Raw genomic sequence first — 8,620 nt, 5'->3', positions numbered from 1 at the left:
GTGCCTCGACTTACGTACTTAATTGGTTCCGGAACTCTGGTCGTAACTCGAAATGGTCGTAAGTCGAAGCACCATTTCCCATTGAAATGCAATGAATCTGTTCCGGCCGAGGGAAAAAATCACTGCAAGACCCATCGGAAATGCAATTAATCCCTTCTGGCAGAAGGGGGGGGGGAGAAAAGCAATCAAGCATGCAAGAAAGACCCATTCCAAATGCAAAGAAAACAAACCAAAAGGCAAACAACCCCCCAAGTCCCATCAGAAATGGGGGGGAACAAAAAACAAACCCCGCAAGACCCATTGGAAATGGGGAAGGACCCAAAAAACAGACCTCCCAAGATCCATCACAGCACAGAAAGATAACCCCCCCAGCCCAAAACCATGCTGAAAAACCAACCCAGAATGGTTTTTAAAAAGCAGAAAGCAGCACCTTTCCTTACCAGGCAGTCCCAAGCCTCCTCCAACCGTACACTCTCTAACCACTGGGACGAAAGAGCTACAAAGAAGCAGCCTCTTCACCACCAACAGTTAGCAATTTGAATTTCCCACCTTTTTCCCTGCCTTTTTCTGTTCATAACTGGAAGCTCTGGCCGCAAGTCGAAGCAAAATTTTGTGGCCAGAGCTGGTCGTAACTCAAAATGGTCATAAGTCGAGGCACCACTGTATGTCAAAGACAGAGACAGAATTTGCGCGAGGAGTTCTCAGGAGAGAGCAGGTGAGTTCTCAGGTAACATATTCACAAGGAATCAATTCCATTGTACTCAAAGAAGAATTCTCACACCTGTCTCCACCTCAAAGAACACAGAAGGAGGAGATAACTAGTATGAACTTAGACAATGACAGCACCACAGAAACCGGAAAAGAGAAACCAAAACATGTTAACAAGTGAATGGGATGCTTGTGAAATGTTGTCCAGCAGGTTACAAAAAAAAAAAAAAAAAAAAAAAAAAAAAAAGGAAGGCTGGACAAGATTTCCTGAATAAGATGGCTGTTGGTGCAATCCTATACATCAGTTATGTATGCTGGGTGAAGATACACACTCCTGCTATGTTGACGTAACAGCTGCATCCTCAACGCAGGGCTATGTCTTTAATGAATTTTTTCCCCATGCACTCAGGGTGCAGCCATTAGACTGATATAATCTTGGTGTATCATAAAGCCATAGTTTTGCCTCATTAGAAATAGTGTCATTTAAACAAGCGATATGACATGTTTCATAGTGAGCAAAACTGATCTGGTGTGTGTGCTACTCTGTTGGCAAGTAACTACTAATGGACAGTGATGAGGCTCCCTCCCTCTCCCTTCTTGTGGTTCTTTATTTTTTCAGCCAGACTTGGGCTGCTGAAAGTAGCCGTCTACTGTCAGCCTTTCAGTTAAAGGCCAGTTCTTTGGATGATCGTCCAGGACAATGCTAAGTTGATGTTTTATTCTCTACTAGGCCTATCTTCATCTTCCTCCCTTTTAAGCCTTTAAAACACACCTCTTAATTTTGGAATGACTTGGGTTTTAATTCGGAAATTTTGTTGAAGGTGGCTAGTTCCTTGGAAATGCCCCGCTATTTCTTTTAATGAACCTCTGTTCTGTTGGCACACGCCCAGGTTTGGACAGAGTGACTTTGGTTCACCACATGCTATATAAGCAGGATGCTGGCAGATTTTTTTTTAGATACACAACACACAATAATTTCTTCTGTAACCATAAGTGAGTCTGAAATTATATCACCCTGGAGCCCTCATCTAATCTCTGTTCTACCTTGTCTAGAATTCTGCCCCCAATCTGGCCAACAAGATGCCTCTTGAAAACTCAAGAGATACATGCAATAGGAGCCTCCTCCGCATGGCCCTCAGCACATGGTAAACATCTGTATTCAATACAGAAACTAATGTGGACAGTATCAATTGGCCATTGATAACCTTATTCTCCCGGAATGTGTATAAAGAAATCCAGGCCAGTGGTCACAATTACATCTTGTGGTACCACATTCTATAGTTCCAGTATGTACTTTGTGATGTATCCCTTTTTAGGCAGCTGTCCTGAAAGTTCCACCATTCTGTTTCATTTGATGACCCACTTAACATGCTCTCTTTTAGTATAATGAGAGAAGGAGATATTTTTCTTTATATCCATTTGCTCCACACCACATAGTGCACATAATTTGATACAGCTCCATCATTTTTCACCTTACTTGTCTTTTTTCTAAGCTAAAGAATTGGTAGCCAACAGATAAATGCTTGCTTAAACATCAGAGGGGTTAGGAATTAAGGGACTCAAATGATTTTAAAAAGGCCTGCATTAAAAAAAACAGGTCATGGTCTCCCCCCACCCCCCCACCCCTGCCATGCCCAAATGGTCGCAAAATTGGCCAGCAGTACCTCCCTGGACCATTACTGAAAAAGCTCTCTACCTTGCTGTAATTAACATCACTTCTGATGGAAGTGCTCTTTGGAGAAGGGCATTGGTTGGTGACCTTAAGTTGGTAGGGAAGGAGATGCATCTTCCAACATTTAGTTCCCAAGCCTGGCAAGTAATTCTAATTTATTTGTAATATGACCTGATGTTCTGAAGAAGAGATGAAAAGATGTGCTTTGAACAAAATTGCTACAGTGAATCCATCTCCTGGCGATGCCTTCCCTCCATCAGTCCTTTTCATTATTTAAAAATTCTAAATGCGAATCATAAAACACCTACAGAGCTTTTATCCTAATACAGCATTAAGAATTGTGTTAGGTTGTAGGGCAGGGGACAAGAAGAAAAGCAGCAGTGGGCAAGTGCCAGTAAAAGCAAAGAGTAAGTGTGGGTTTAAACGTATCAGTGTTTGCTCATATGATGCCTGATTATTCATATTGGGAGTTGTACCAGCTAAAAAACATCAGTTGCCTTTGGTAACATAAAAAGGGCATATTTTTTTCTCTCTCTCTCTCTCTCAATTTCTTTCCCACCCCCCTCCCTCCTACTTTTGTAAGACTTGGAGTGAGATTGTCTATGGCAGAGCTCACTACTGATTGCCACAAGCCAGCAAAGAGGGAGGTGTCTTCTCCCTGCTTAAATTAACTAATTGTACTGGGAGTTGAGATTAATAGCTGTCATATTTTTCATCACACCATTTTAAAAAGTGCCTATGAAAAATGCAAAGGAATCTAGCCACAAGTCATGGAACGGGAAAAGGTGAGAATTAAAAACTATATTCAACCCTTTCAACCTGATTCATTTCTGGTTCCACGGCTTGACGCTAGAGCCCATGGGGGCAGGAGTGTGAAGGGTAAGGAGTGTGAAGGAGAGCAGAGTGTCATACCCTTGCTCATTCCCTTGTCACCTTCAGGCATCAACATGACTTTCAATCCAGAGCCAAGTCTCCAGCATAGCTGCTGCCCGGAGGGGGATTAGAAAATATAGACATTTCTACAGAGTCCAGGGGCAATGAACAAAGTCCTTGATGTAAAACACACAGTACTGGTGACAGATATGAAGGAAGGGAAATAGTGCATGTTGTCTATGAAGAAAGGGCATTTAGGAAACAGAACAACAGGGAACTTCCTAGCAAGATCAGAGCTTGGTGAAGTTGTTGTTGTTGTTGTTGTTGTTGTTGTTGTTGTTGTTGTTGTTGTTGTTGTTGTTAACTGCAGTTCCCAGAAAACCCCAGCCAACATGGTTTCTGACAGCTGCTGTCCAAAAACCAGTCATTTTTCCAAGCTGGGGGACAGGCACATACCTTGAGTGTACTTCAACAGAGAAAGATTGGCTGTTCAGAGGTGGGTGTTAGTTCAGCAGCAGTGAATATGGACCAGTCCCATGGTCAACATCAGCTCCCCATAATGCTTCTTAACATTTATTATAAGATTTGGAATTGGGCTTTTCCATTTTAGGGATACAGCCCCAGAAACCTTGTGATTGCTTTATCCAGAAAATGTGCCATTGTGGTTGTGGTAATAGTTTGGTTCAGTTGAAGTTTATTGTATTAGCTAAAAGCTGTCACAATTGTTTAAAATACAGATATGGTCAAATAAAATCATGATAAAATCAAACAGCTCTGAGGTTATTTCTTCTGTATCCATAAGTGGGTCTGAAAAAAATTATATCACAAGATATTGTGGGGATGGAGATTGCTTGGAGTTGCATTGCAAAGAAGATACTCAATCTGACCTTGAGACCTAATTGTTTTGTCTGAAACTACTTGATAATAACTTTTTCAAAGGTTTCCTCCACATTGATCAAAGGTTTATTGCAAACTTCACAGAAATTGTTTGATCAAAAAAAAAAAAAAGGGATGGCTTGATTACATATTTGTGTATAAGACCATGTGTGTCCATAAACCCACATTGCAACTCAAGTGCCAAATCACTGACATTTTTGAAAGTGATGAAATGTGTCTCATTTATCTATGTTCCTGGATATACTTGATCTGTACAAGAAAGGAAATAGGTAAACTTTTAGTGTGGTTAGAAATTCAATAAAAGGAAGGGATAGTAGAACATAAAAATGTTAATTTCTTTCATTGTTTATATTCCCTAGCAAACAGATACGTAAGTTTGTTTTCTCACTGTTATGACTCCTGTGAACTCTTCCACTGTATTGCTGCTTCCAAGGATGAGCATCTTTCTAGATTTAGAGGAGTCCCATGATATCCACTGGAACCCAATGTGAATTGAATGGCAGCATGGCTAGTGAGAATCAACAGCTACCACCAACTGATGTCATGGCTTGGGTAACTCTTTATGGTCAGTGCACTGTCCCACACCATAGAGGCCTGTCAGTCTATAGGACAGAGGGCCTAATTCCTTCCCTTATGGAAGCAATCCCCACCTCCCTACTGCATGGTTGAAAATTAGCAGCAGCACCAACACACACACACACACACACACACACACACACACACACACACACACACACACACACACACACACACACACACACACACACACACACACACACACACACACAAGGGGAAAAGTTACTGCCTTTTAAAAATGCCACCACTGGTTTTCAGCAATTCCTGTCTATAAACTGGTAGCCACATTTCTGGTTTTGTTGGAGTGATAATGGCAGGAAATATGTAGGGCAGTGGAGACTGCAAAAATGCCACAGTGGGCCATGTGGCCGATGGCTCTTCTGTTACCAATGCAAGTTTCCTTGGAAGGATTTTCATGGTTCTACATTTGTGCCATCTTCCCTTTTCAAAGCTTTGCCAGTTTGCCCATTTGATCGGAGAAAGAAGGCAGAGCTGGAAGAGAGAAATACTGCTTATAAAAGAAGACCCCAATTGAGGCACAGGTATTGGCAAAAGATTATAGTTGTCAGGGTTGAATCGGGTCACGTCAGCCCTTCTTTTCCCTCATTCACCAGTGCAAAGGGCTGCTCCAGACACTTTGGGTGCTCACAATGAGAATCTATGGACATGAGTTCTGGCAACACACAAGAAATCCCCTTATATGTCCTAGCAGAAAGAAACTTTACTGTGCAGCATACAGCTGTGGCAGCATCCAGTTCTTACTGGCTATAATTATTTTTCTTTGTGTTTGTGTGTGTGTGTGCCTGCTTATTCTTCCACACAGTATTTCTGCAATTCCCTTTGCACTTCTTTGTCCCTTCAGGGAAAATCCACTTCAGAAAGCCTCACATCTGCTCTCCTGAAAATATAATATTCCTAAAGGCTAAAGCCATATAGGACATATGGCAAGCACAAAATGATCAATATGCATAAGGCATAGTTTGAATAATTTTGCTCAGAGTATTTAAGACAAAACCAACTGTGATCAAATGGAAATTAGGTTCCTCTCAGGTTCCTTTAAGTGCACATGGTGAGCACTGTGATTTTTGAGGACCACAGTCTGAGGATCAACTCTGAAAAGTTTCTAGAGAAATGTGCAACTTTCAAATCTTAGACAGCGTTCCCCACGTGGTTGGACTTAGTTTGCCTGGAACAGTGGTTCTGTGCATGGAATCTCACAGCTGGTGCTGCTAGGCACAAACATGGCAAATGAAGGGATCCACTTGCTTTGTGTATAGGGTTGAGGTCAGCGGTTAATTCTACTGCTGTGAACTGATCAAAACATACAGATGCAGATGTACATCACCATCTTAAAACTGCAGAGCTGGAAAGGACCCTATGGATCATCAAGTCCAGTCCTGGTCAAGGAGGCACAGTGGGGAGTTGAACGCTCAACCTCTGACTCCACAACCAGATACCTAAACCACTGAGCTATCCAGCAGTCCCTTGTGACATTAGCTTGGTTATGAACAAATTGCATAGGCCATGCACTTGCTCCAACAAAACCAACTCATATCTTTTTAAAGGAATTCTCCCAGATAACAGACAATGAGAGAAAACAAGTGGAAAGAGAGAAATTGCTGTCAAATTGCTTAGTAGAAGTTGTAAGCCACTTTTGGTGGGAGGGGTAAGTCCCTGCAAGTTTGTGAGAACTTCCTTCCTTCTCTGGACAAGTTACTCACCCCTCCCCATCCAGAGGCGGCTGATGACTCTGATTTCATAGGGTGGTCTAAACTTTACAGGAGCTAGCCATGGTGCTGAACTTGATTTAGGGATAACATTTTGACACTTGGGATTGCTCCCATAGAGTTCAGACAAAAGATGATTAACAGATTTTGTGAAACCAGAGTCATTAGCCTCCAGTACTTACCCCCAGGTTCACAGCCCACAGATGAGGCTGCAGAAACTTTCTTTGATCAGTGAAAGAAATTCCATGCTCGGCATCACTACTCAAACATCTCTCTCATCCCTTGAGTGCTTCCACTGACAGTATCTTCCCACCACATCTCTTTGCTTCTTGCATACAACCTTTGGACCACTGTCAGGATTCTCTTACAGTTTTCTGCAGCTTGGACATAAGGGAAGCATCTGTTTCTCAATGTACAGTTGGGATGTACACAGCAATTGAGATAGGAGGGATATGAGATGAACAGGTTGCTATTGACAGTGAACTGTGCAACTGGGGAATAGATTCCATCAGGCATCCAAAGCCCTGAAGGAAGGGAGAGTCTGAGCGAAAGAATACTGACTAAGAACTGAGAAAGAGAAGGAAAGGAAGTTACAACAGAAGGACACCTAATGGGAAAAAAGGAGAAAGAATTGGAAAAGGCCCAGGAAGATGAAGGGAGTGGAGGAGAGAAATGGTGGGAAAGGAGAGGTATATAAAAGGAGAGGATGTAGAAAGGTTAGGGAGGAAGGAGAAGGAAAGGCGAGTATGGGCAAGTTAGAGGATCTGTGGTCTGGAAAGTGGGTTACCTTCACCATAACCAGGGACGAAGCAGAGTGAATGAGAAATAGGAAAACACTCCCAAAGCCATCATATTGGGGAGAAAAAGAATGGAGAGAGCAAAAAGATCAGAAAGAGAAACAAAGGAGAGGACCTGGGCACAAGATAAGAAAGAGATATGGGGAGAGATGGATCCCGGGAAGAGAGAGGTGGGGAATTATCCCAAAGGAACAAATGAGAGAAGGGAATTAGGTATGCCATCCACGTTGTGGAAGCTTCTGTACTAGCAAGTATCCACCCCTTCACATGTCCTATGGACAGACATTTGTTGGGGTTAACCATTAAGTTGGGACGTTACATTAACCTCTTGTGTGGAGAACATACATTTTGATCATTAGCATACAGTGAGGAAACATTTGAAGTGGTGGTGGAGCAACCACCTACATTGTTAAATAAAAGCATTACTGTTAAACTGGAAGCTTCCTCGTCTGTGGGGGCGGAGGCTTGATAAATCGGGGTGTTTGGGCAGGAGAGTGGTGGTTGAGAAGGGTAAAAGAGAATGTTTGTTTACGAATTAACATTGCTTGTTCTGTCAACACCTGTATCAATAAATAATTTCTATTTGGCTCTTTTAAAATGACATATGGCCTGGACCTTGATTATTAATAATAGGTATTGTTGATGAAATCAAGTGGTGAGGGACACGTAGCGTGAGCTCCTTGTTTGGTGAAACAAGCAGAGGTCACGTGGGAGCATGACACCATACTTCCTAACCTTCACTTAAACTTTATTAAATTGTTAAGATTGAGAGTGTGTGTGATTACGGAAGGATGATTGGCATTTGGGCTTTGACTGGATAAATCAGGATACGTTCCAAAGCCTCAGCTTGGCCTCCGAGTCAGATCAGAGGAATCATGCACTGTTCTATTATTCCTATTATTCTCCATAAACTGAAGGGCAAATGTTTGCATAAATTTTGTGTAGCCTCTCCATGACATTTAAAAACCTTCCAGATTCCGAATTGCATGAGAAGCCTACACATGTAAAGCAAACATCTCATAACCAATGCACTTCTGCCAGATCATAGAAAGTAACAGGCATAGCAATGGTGATGGTGACCGGGAAGTAGAGCCAAACATGCTTACCTCCACGGTACTGCAAGCGATTCTGATTGTGTTTAGGATAAGAATACCCAAATGGATTTTAAAAAATGTATCCTGATCCAGCCTGGCAGCCTTGCTATGTGATCTGCTATAATCATCATCATTCCCAGCTAGAGCAACAGCTGGATAGCTCAGTGGTTTAGGTATCTGACTGCAGTGCCAGAAGTTGGGAGTTCGATTCCCCACTGTGCCTCCTTAACAGGGGATAGACTCACTGATCCCTTTCAGCTCTGCAGTTCTAAGATG

The 8,620-nt window shown here is 42.3% G+C and overlaps 1 protein-coding gene and 1 long non-coding RNA gene across 4 annotated transcripts in view; one reads left to right on the top strand and one right to left on the bottom strand.

Annotated features, from left to right (window-relative positions):
• LOC144588146 (uncharacterized) overlaps positions 1-4,006 on the top strand; it is a 92,747-nt gene extending 88,741 nt beyond the window's left edge. The window contains exon 2 of the long non-coding RNA XR_013543514.1: positions 680-4,006. This is a non-coding gene — a long non-coding RNA (uncharacterized LOC144588146). The remainder of the gene's footprint in view (positions 1-679) is intronic.
• GABRG3 (gamma-aminobutyric acid type A receptor subunit gamma3) overlaps positions 1-8,620 on the bottom strand; it is a 401,625-nt gene that overhangs the window by 149,303 nt on the left and 243,702 nt on the right. The window lies entirely within an intron of this gene.

The sequence above is a fragment of the Pogona vitticeps genome, chromosome 3 (genome assembly GCF_051106095.1).
Source record: "Pogona vitticeps strain Pit_001003342236 chromosome 3, PviZW2.1, whole genome shotgun sequence".
NCBI classification, from domain to species: Eukaryota; Metazoa; Chordata; class Lepidosauria; order Squamata; family Agamidae; genus Pogona; species Pogona vitticeps.
Note: the sequence above shows the minus strand (reverse complement) of the source record. Positions and strands in the feature narration are given on the sequence as shown.